This window comes from Dermacentor andersoni, chromosome 1, assembly GCF_023375885.2.
Source record: "Dermacentor andersoni chromosome 1, qqDerAnde1_hic_scaffold, whole genome shotgun sequence".
Classification (NCBI taxonomy): domain Eukaryota; kingdom Metazoa; phylum Arthropoda; class Arachnida; order Ixodida; family Ixodidae; genus Dermacentor; species Dermacentor andersoni.
The window spans coordinates 236,682,769-236,691,737 of NC_092814.1; the positions used below are offsets into that span (position 1 = coordinate 236,682,769).

The 8,969-nt window shown below is 46.3% G+C and overlaps 1 protein-coding gene across 2 annotated transcripts in view; it reads right to left on the reverse strand.

The window, feature by feature from the left end:
* The window catches only part of LOC126547913 (GTPase-activating Rap/Ran-GAP domain-like protein 3), a 587,729-nt gene that overhangs the window by 343,556 nt on the left and 235,204 nt on the right, over window positions 1-8,969 (reverse strand). The gene's annotated exons all lie outside the window — the stretch shown is intronic.

Genomic DNA, 8,969 nt, shown 5'->3' on the forward strand with positions numbered 1-8,969 from the left:
CTGGAAACGTCCGCTGATGATGACGCTTGACGAGGTGACTTTTCCTGAAAGCTTGATGTTTTCCGCCGTGAAGACCTTCGTCGGTGACGTCGTCTTCGCCGTACTTTCACAGCGGCCTCTTTGTGGGTAGAGTTGTCTCTCGCCATTTGTTTAAGAATGGTGATCTCTTTCTTGATCTGGGGACAGTCTTTGGAAGAGGCGCAGTGATCACCTTGACAGTTGGGACACTTCAACGTGGTTGCGCTGGAGTTGTCTTCTGAGTGGGGTTCGGCACATCGAGGGCACACGGCCGAATTTCTGCAAACACCCTTCACATGTCCAATCTTCTGACAATTGAAGCATTGAATTGGTCTTGGAATAAATGGTCGAACCTGGTGGCGAAAGTGGCCGACCTTCACGTAGGGTGGAAGGCAGTCGCCTTTGAAGGTTATCCTCACACAACGTGTGCTGCTGAGGCGACCAACATGCACAATCACGTTGTGTTCGCTTGCTGGTTTTATGAGAATTGGGAGGTCTGCATTAGATATTTCATTGTCAATGTCATAGATGACTCCTGTTATTGTGGCACCATTCGTTGGCACGATGGATCGGACCTTGATGTTTCCCAGCTGCATTACATGTTGTAGTATGGTCAGTGCACTCGGGTTCATCACATCGATTGCCAGGATGTTTCGCCTAGTGTTTATCCTAACATCCTTGATCTCATTTGGCACGGTGTTTTCTAGATACGCGGAGAGGGCTTGCCTGTTGAGGACGCGCAGGTTGTCGGTAGCGTTCTGTGGCACAAACAGGATGGAGTGAGGCCATCGCTGAGGAGCTGTTTTCACAGTGTTCGAGCTGGACGCCGAAGATGAGTTGATAATTCTTCGTTTGGCCTTGCGGTACTGGACAAGTCGAAAGCTGTCTTCCGAGGACTCGTCACCTGATGCGCAGTACAGCTCTGTGTCCTCGCTACCACTCGACGTATTTCCTCGCTTCCTCGAACCGATGTCCGCGGGTGAACGGGAACCGGGAGGATCCTCGGGGTGTTGTAGATCCATCACCGCGATGGAGGGGGCGGTAGAACCCACAGGTGCAGTAAGAAGTCCAGAAAAACACAGAGACGGGCGAGATGTGTTCCACAGGAGAAGCACTTCGTCTTCTTCTCTTCCACACTGTCAAAAAAAATAATGAAGCTCAGCGAAGATCTCAGTAAGATGAAAGCCGATAGTGCTGCGACCAAAGAAGAAGTGCTTGCCGAGAAGATTAAGCATCTCTCATCGAAGCAGCAGCTTGCTGTTCGGCAGTGTTTTGAAGCTTCAAAGAGGAAAAGTCCACGTGGGATGATCTACGAGAAAGAGTGGATTTTGGAGTGCGTACTACTTAAAATGCGTAGCCCAAAACTTTACAAATATACACGAAAGCAGGCAATTCTAACCCTGCCAAGTGAAACGACTATAAGGAAATACACAGCTGAATACAGGGGTGGTTATGGGTTTAATGAACAAATGCTGATCGCACTAAAAAAGAAAACAGTGCCACCAATGAACTTCACAGGCATGGAGGCATTATCATTGATGAAATGAAGCTCTCCGAGCACCTTTCAGTGACTACAGGAGGAAAAATTGAAGGTTTTGTCGACCTTGGAGCGTACACACCTGAGGTCCAAAAGACCTTGCCATGCAATCATGGCCTTGTTGTAATGTTTGTGCCCCTTGTAGGCAATTGGACGCACGTGCTTGGTGTCTTTGGTAGCCACGAGAATGTCAAGGGTGAATTGCTTGCGAAAATTGTACTGGAGGCCACAGTACTCGCAGAACAAGCTGGGCTTCTTATCGACTATATAACGTGTGATGCAGCCTCTTGGAATAGGAAGATGTGGAGAGTTTTTAATGTAAAGGCATCAATGAAAGAAGTTATCTGCAAGAAACAACACCCAGTTGACAGTAGCCGGTTCCTTTTTTTTTCTGACTTCCCTCATCTTGTCAAGAATATTCGCAACCGGCTTCTAGGCACGACTTTCAAGACAACGGATGGACAGGTGTCCATACAGTTTGTGAAGGAAGCCCTCACACTTGACAACAGTGCACTTGCATTGAGGGCAATGCCTGGTATATCAAGTGTTCATGTTGCACCGAACAACTTTGAAAAAAAAATGAGAGTGAGTTATACTTTTCAGCTCTTTGGACAGGGGCCTCTGCAAGCATTCTTTCTTTATGAGACACAACTGGAGAGAAGCTGTGGCAGCATAGAAGCTACTGCAAATTCTTTTCAAGAATGAAGTCGCTGATTGCTGTAATGACTTCTAGGTATCCAGCAGAAGCTCTAGCACCCAATTCTACCAGTGTACAAAAGATCCAAGATATGCTTGCATTTCTGAACACATGGGAGCGTCACACTGACAAGAGGCATTTTCTCAGTGACTCAACTGCAGAAGGACTAAGGGTAACACTGACAAGTACGCTCGAGCTTCTTGACTACTTGAACAAAAAAGTGGGATTAAAATATTTGCTAACTTCAAGGCTTAGTCAGGATAAAGTTGAGAAATTTTTCGGTATAGTGAGACCTTCATCGGGCTGCAACAGTCATCCAACGCCGCAGCAGTTTCTACTGACTGTTCATTGTCTTTCTTTTTACAACTTGGCACGAAGCGTCACGGGCAGCAATGTGGAGGATGATGTGATCAACTCTCTTCTTGAGGCAACCGACAGAGAAGAGGGTGCCACTAAGGGAAAGTTTTTGGAAACAGTGAAGTTGTACACAGATGAAAATACAGAGGTTCTGACTACATCTTTTCCAGCAGAAACTGATGAACATGTGTATGATGTGAAGAGAAGCGAGTCAAGGTTAATATATTACATTTCAGGCTATGTGGCAAAAAAGTGCGTGCTACCGACCAAATGTCCTGATTGCATTGCGCGCGCCTCTTGCTGTCAACTGAGCAAGGGCGCTTGTTGGCTGCTTCTGCATTTGTGCAGTTCAAAGATCAGGGTGGTTTGTTGTACCCTTCAGTTGAACTTTTTACATTTATTACACGCCTAAAGGACGTTTTCACTAGTTGTTTCTCTACTAATAAGGTGCACAGTGAGAGTGTAATGGATATCCTGGAGATGATTCATTCAGCCAGGCCCTTGGGTATTGGTTGCAGAGCGCATGCAGAATGCTTGACACCCCATGTTGTCAGCTTTTATGTCACAACCAGGCTCCACTTTTTTGTAAAGGGGCGGAACAAAGCCAGCACCTCCAAGCGGAAGTCATCTAAGCACTTTAAGTTAAGCAGGCTGAATTGATTGCATATTAAACCATTAATTTGACTGGTATGCCGGCATTCCTGAATGATAGCTGCAGTTTAATTAACCTTTGTATTGTGTGTACAGCACAGTTGCTTATCTGTATTGTGAATTTCTTTAAATCCTTCAGTGGGTGTCGCTTTTTATAAATTTGTACTTATTAACCATGGCATTGCTAAACATGTTTATTTCTATTGTGCATTGTTGTATTAAGTTCTCAATTTTGTCATACCATGGAAAACCTCTTAATGTATTTCTAATATCACTATGTTCGTGTATGTTAGTAACTTCTGCATTGTCTTGACCTGGAACACTTTGTGTATTTGTGTTGTGCATTCTAATAGTATGGGAATTCTTGGCATCCTCATGCCACGGAAGTGTGCAATAAAACTTTGAAGATAATCATTATCTGTTGCAGTTTTTTTATTTATTTCGTCTCATCTATTCATACCAGTAAACACTGCATGCGCACGGCGTGTACCGTCCTTTGCAATCGGTGCAAGCAAGCATCTTTGCATCGCGGCTTTGGCCAAAATAGAGAAAGAGTAAATTTCAAACGCTAGAAAAATTCGCTTCGCTTAACGGGCGCGTCCTGGGTGCGAATGAATGAAAGAAGTTGCGGAAGTAGCCTTTAGAGTCCGTATGTCGCGTAGGCTTCGACGCGCGCCTCCCATGTAAGAGTTGGAGCGGTCGTAGTTGTAGGGAGGACCTTGGGACGACAGGGCTAGGCGAGCAGGATTTATTTGCAGTATTTACATATTAAGCAAGATACATCGACAGTCTAGCGTGACTCCCAAATGGAGCCCGCAAGACGACGCATACAGCAAACAGCTTACGAGCACACAGCTCACTAGTACATTTCGAGCATGACAACGAGCACACAGCTCACGACGACGAGCACACAACGAGCACGCACAGCAGCCGACAAACGCTGCTTATAAGCACTGGCTCTCCCCTTGATTCCCAGTGGACGGAAACGTTCGTCCAGTCATCGTTCGACGTCACCGTAGATGACCCGCCCATTTGGAGGAGGCGGGCTCACATACTCGTGTTGCACACACACACAGGTGTAAAGGTCCGGAGCCGACGTCAGAGGGCTTCGTAGAACTCTGCTCCGTCAAGGGTGGCGCTGCCGAGTACCACATTCCTGAGCTTACCCCGCGCCACGTGGCTGCCGGTTATCCGCAGTTCTCTGAAGTGCGCCCCGTCTGGTTAGATTGGAACACGTGCAGCGGGCTGAAATAGCTGGCACGTTGCCACCCCGTACGGCCATTCCTAACACCCCGTAGTCGCCGATCACAGCGCCGCCGCGATAGTCGCCCAAGGAGCGCGGTCGTTCCACTGCCTATTCTAGTACACTGTAACAGGGGGTCAGTCATGTGTCTTTGATCCGTGCTTTTCGCGGCTTGCCCGCATTGTTCCACGCGGCTCGCGTGGTTTTTACACGTAGTACGTGCAAACCAAACGTTTGTATCAGCTCCTCCAAAATTTACCGCAACCTAGAGTGTGTTAGTACATTTGCCATAACAAAATAATTCCTTTTCTCCAAAAGCTGATGGCAGCGGGAACGTCGTGCGGTCCGGATTTGGCACTCGGCTACGTGGGTCTCTTGCAGCTCCAACTCCTTCTAAGTTTTTTTCTCAGACGCTTTTTTTTTCTGTTTTGTTCCGTTCGACCTCATCTCTGGGCACTTCCTGTATGGGTGTACTTCTGCCTTCGAGAACAGCAGCCCGATGCTCTAACCACTAGGCCACGATCTCACCCATACTCCTCTTATACCAAAAACTCTTTGACACATTTGGGGTGTGCGTCACGTGCCAGTTTCTCGTCTTCTCGTGTTCACTCGCGCTTTGAAACGGCTTTTTAGACTGCACAATCACCGGGATCAGCCCACATTACCAGTACTTTCCTGGTAGCAGGTAACGCAGCGGAGAAACTGTGCGACGCTGTACCGTCTTGATGATCGCTGGTCGAACAGTATTTAACGTTTCATTGCCGGAGTGCAAATGGCATCGCCGTTTTAACATACACATGACACAGTCATATGTAAGTACGACTGTATAACAAGTAGTCACTGATGACGTCACAATTAATCCATGTTTCTCACGCTAACACTCGTCCAGTGCCTATGTAAAACCCAACAATCGGCATGTCGAAGGCTCGCGTCAAATGGCCGGAATAGAAACCATCTCTTCGGCGTCACACGATAGCCGTCACCGTCGGCCTGCTTCTGTCGTCCCCCCCACACTCGTGTCAGGCACATAGCTGTTCGTCTTACACAAGCACGTTGGTCTACGTGACAACGCTTTGTGAAATACGAAACCTCTCACCGAACAGCGTCGACTGTTGCGGGGCTTGCTGCATTTTGCAGGGTGCTTCGCATGATTCACGAAAAACGATCATAAAGGTGGAGCATATTTATCGATTGCAAGGCAGCCTTGCAATGTCTGCTATCCGCTCTGCGTTGTGGACCACAAGTCCAACTATTGTTTGAAATAAGACAGCTATATCCCCAAACAGCAGACAAACAACACGACATCACTTTTCAGTGGCTTCCAAGTAGGGATGTGCGAATAGTAGTTTTTGAGATCGAATAGGAATCGTATAGTGCCAGAAGCGAATCAAATCGAATATAGAATATTTTTCGGATAGTCTGCGAACAATAAACAGCCTTCTCAGCAGCAATATCAAACAATTTACACGTGTTGGTTTTGACGATACTAGGAAGTTCATATCATTAGACTGCAGGTTAAAAAACGCGCTTAATTTTAAAAGCACAAGGAGCTAGAGCCTTAAGAATAACTAAAAAAGTTTGTTGGCAAACTCAGCGCTCTTCTGAGCATACGCGTCCATGCAGCATCGCACTAATTTCAGAAACGCCGCCTTGCAGCCCAAATAACATTTGTGTATGCCTTCATACCCAAACCATAAATGCGGGTAAATTGCAGCGATGTCATAACAAGAAAAAAAAAAAACAGAAGAGAAAATGAAGGCCCGTATTTTCCTCCTTTTCTAACAGTTGCGGCAAATAGTGCCACTATTCTATCAAATATTTTGCAATGAAACGCCTGCATATTTAATACGACAGGAGGACACATGTGCTGAATATAGATAGTATCCAAACAATGCTAGTGTCTAATGCCATGACTAAACAAATTTAATTTTTCGTTCGCCATGGTTTTACCGGTAAAGCCCGGCTCCCTGAGCGACAGCGTGCTCTGCTAAAGTCTCTCCGCTGTGCAGGGGATAAAAGTTATCGTATTTTTCTTATTCAAAAAAGATTAGCGTTTTCGAATAGCGACTATTCGATTCACGATTCGTCATTCGAAAGTTCCGAATATTGGCACACCCCAACTTCCAAGCGACTGCGGCATCATGGGCAACGAACGTGCAGATGAAGCTGCTAGGAGCGCTCACGAAGATGACTGTGAAGGAACCCATGCTGCTATCAAGAATCGACGCAGCAACAAAGCTTCGCATACTCGCGCGTGATGTCACACGATCCATGAGTAAGACGTCAGATTTCCGGCGTCCTCGTCTGCACCACCTGGACCCATCCCTCCGTCTCCGCATTGCATCTGGCCTATCACGAATCGAGACAACTGTTTTCTTCACACTGTGGCTTGGAGAGTCTCGTACGAATGCATTTGTTTGCCGCATCGAAATGGCTGACAGTGCCGCCTGTGACAGCTGCGACAGCGAGGAAACCATCGAACATGTCCTCAGTTTAACGTAGTAGTTCTGCGGAAACCCGCAAGGTGGAATTGTAATGAATAAAGGGAGAATTCGACTTCGCCCTGCCATCTGCTAGCCGCCTGGTTAGCTCACATGGTAGAGCGGCTGCCCCGGAAAGGCGGTCGGTGGTCCCGGGTTCGAGTCCCGGACCAGGACGAATTTTTCTTCAACTACGAGACTTTTCTTTCGAGGAACCCGTATAGGTTTCCTTTGTAGCAATTGCTCCGAACCGGGTGGATGTCTGATTTTCCCTTTATTCATATCCTCAGTTGGTCAAGGTTTCGACGAAAATTCGTCAGTGACCAAGTCAAATGAAAAAAAAAGACGTTTCGGAACCCGTACGGGTTCCTTGTTCACACTGAGGCGGGCAAGACGAGTAGTTGAAGTGAAAAATGTTTGCAGTGACTGAGCAGTCATTGACTGACTACTCGTCTTGTCCGCCTCAATGTGAACAAGGAACCTGTACGGGTTCCGAAACATCTTTCTTTTCGTTTGGCTTGGTCAGTGACTGCAAACCTTTTTCATGTGCTCAGTTATTGTGCTCGCTACAGCTCCCAGAGGCAGCGGCTAGTGACGGCACTGGCACGCCTCGACGACCGGTGGCGGCACATACGGTCTTCACAGCAGATGGCGACGAAGGCGCTGCTGAAGTTCCTGCGGTCACGTTGCCTAGTTGAACGACTGTGACACCTCCTCGTTCCTTTGTGTGTGTTGGCGTTTTTCTTTTTTATCTCCCTATTTTTCTCTGCGTGCGATTTTCTTCTCTGTCTGTCTCCACTTCCCCAGTGCAGGTAGCAAACTGGATATCTATGTTCCGGTGAACCTTTCACATCTCATTTATCTCTCTCTCTCTCTCTCTCTCCAAGCGATGCTGGATAGTCGGTTACCACCAATATGCTTCCCACATTACACGGAATTTGTTTACTTTTTTTATAACCATGTTGTCTCATTTTCGCTTGACTACATTGGCTTTCCAAATTTGCATGGTATAGGAAGCCTAGCTGGTACGGGCAGTTATTTCTTTTCGCTGTCTCTCCTTTTAATTTCTTATTTTGTAAATATTCCTTCACGTTCTACCGTGTTTTCTTACATTTATACGACATAAACGAATGAAAAGGATTATAAGGATTTCATTCAAAGACGCAGTTAAATATGAATAACGAGGAAAAGGTAAGTACAATACATTTGCCTGATTTTGGAGCCCGCCAATTAAAGATGACAGATATTGCCAGGGGCCTCGAAATCGCCCCCCTTGGCAGGCATTGACAGGCATTGATAAGAACAAGTACCTCAGAGCACCCCACTATATTTCAAACAGGATAGACCACAGTTTTAAAATGTGTGAAATTGCCTGCAAAACGAACTACATCAAGTACTCATTTTCCCCCGTAATATTTCTGACTGGAATAAGCTCCGGCTGAAATTGTGGGTGCTCCTCGTGAAGAGTTCTTAAGGTTAATTAATGACTTGTGATTGTACTGTTCTTTCAAACCCAGCCACTAATCAATGATTTGTGGTGTTACATGTTCGCTTAAACCAGTTGCTGTAGATTGAAAGTATTATTGCCCAAACCTATTGTTTTACTTTTCTGTTTTACTTAGTCTTGTTACATTGCTCCCTTGTCCTCCTTCCTTGTGTTTTTTATGTTAGTGCTCGTCACTGTATTGACGTACCCACTCCCCTGCAATAATGCTTTGGCGCTGCAGGGTGCACTGTCAATAGTGACGACACTTTGATGTGTAAAAATATCTTACGCCACATGTTTGTGTATGTGCAGAACGTGTGCAAGTACACGAGGGCAAATGCTTTGAATTATTGATTACCAACCTTTACAAGAAGTTGTCCAATCTCTCACACCTTTGCGAAAATACATTTTGTCACTGCATTACAGCGTCATCAGTGCGGTTTAGCCTACACGTAGTACGTTTTCTGCAGCGTACAACGCGTTAGTATGGCCCGCAGTGC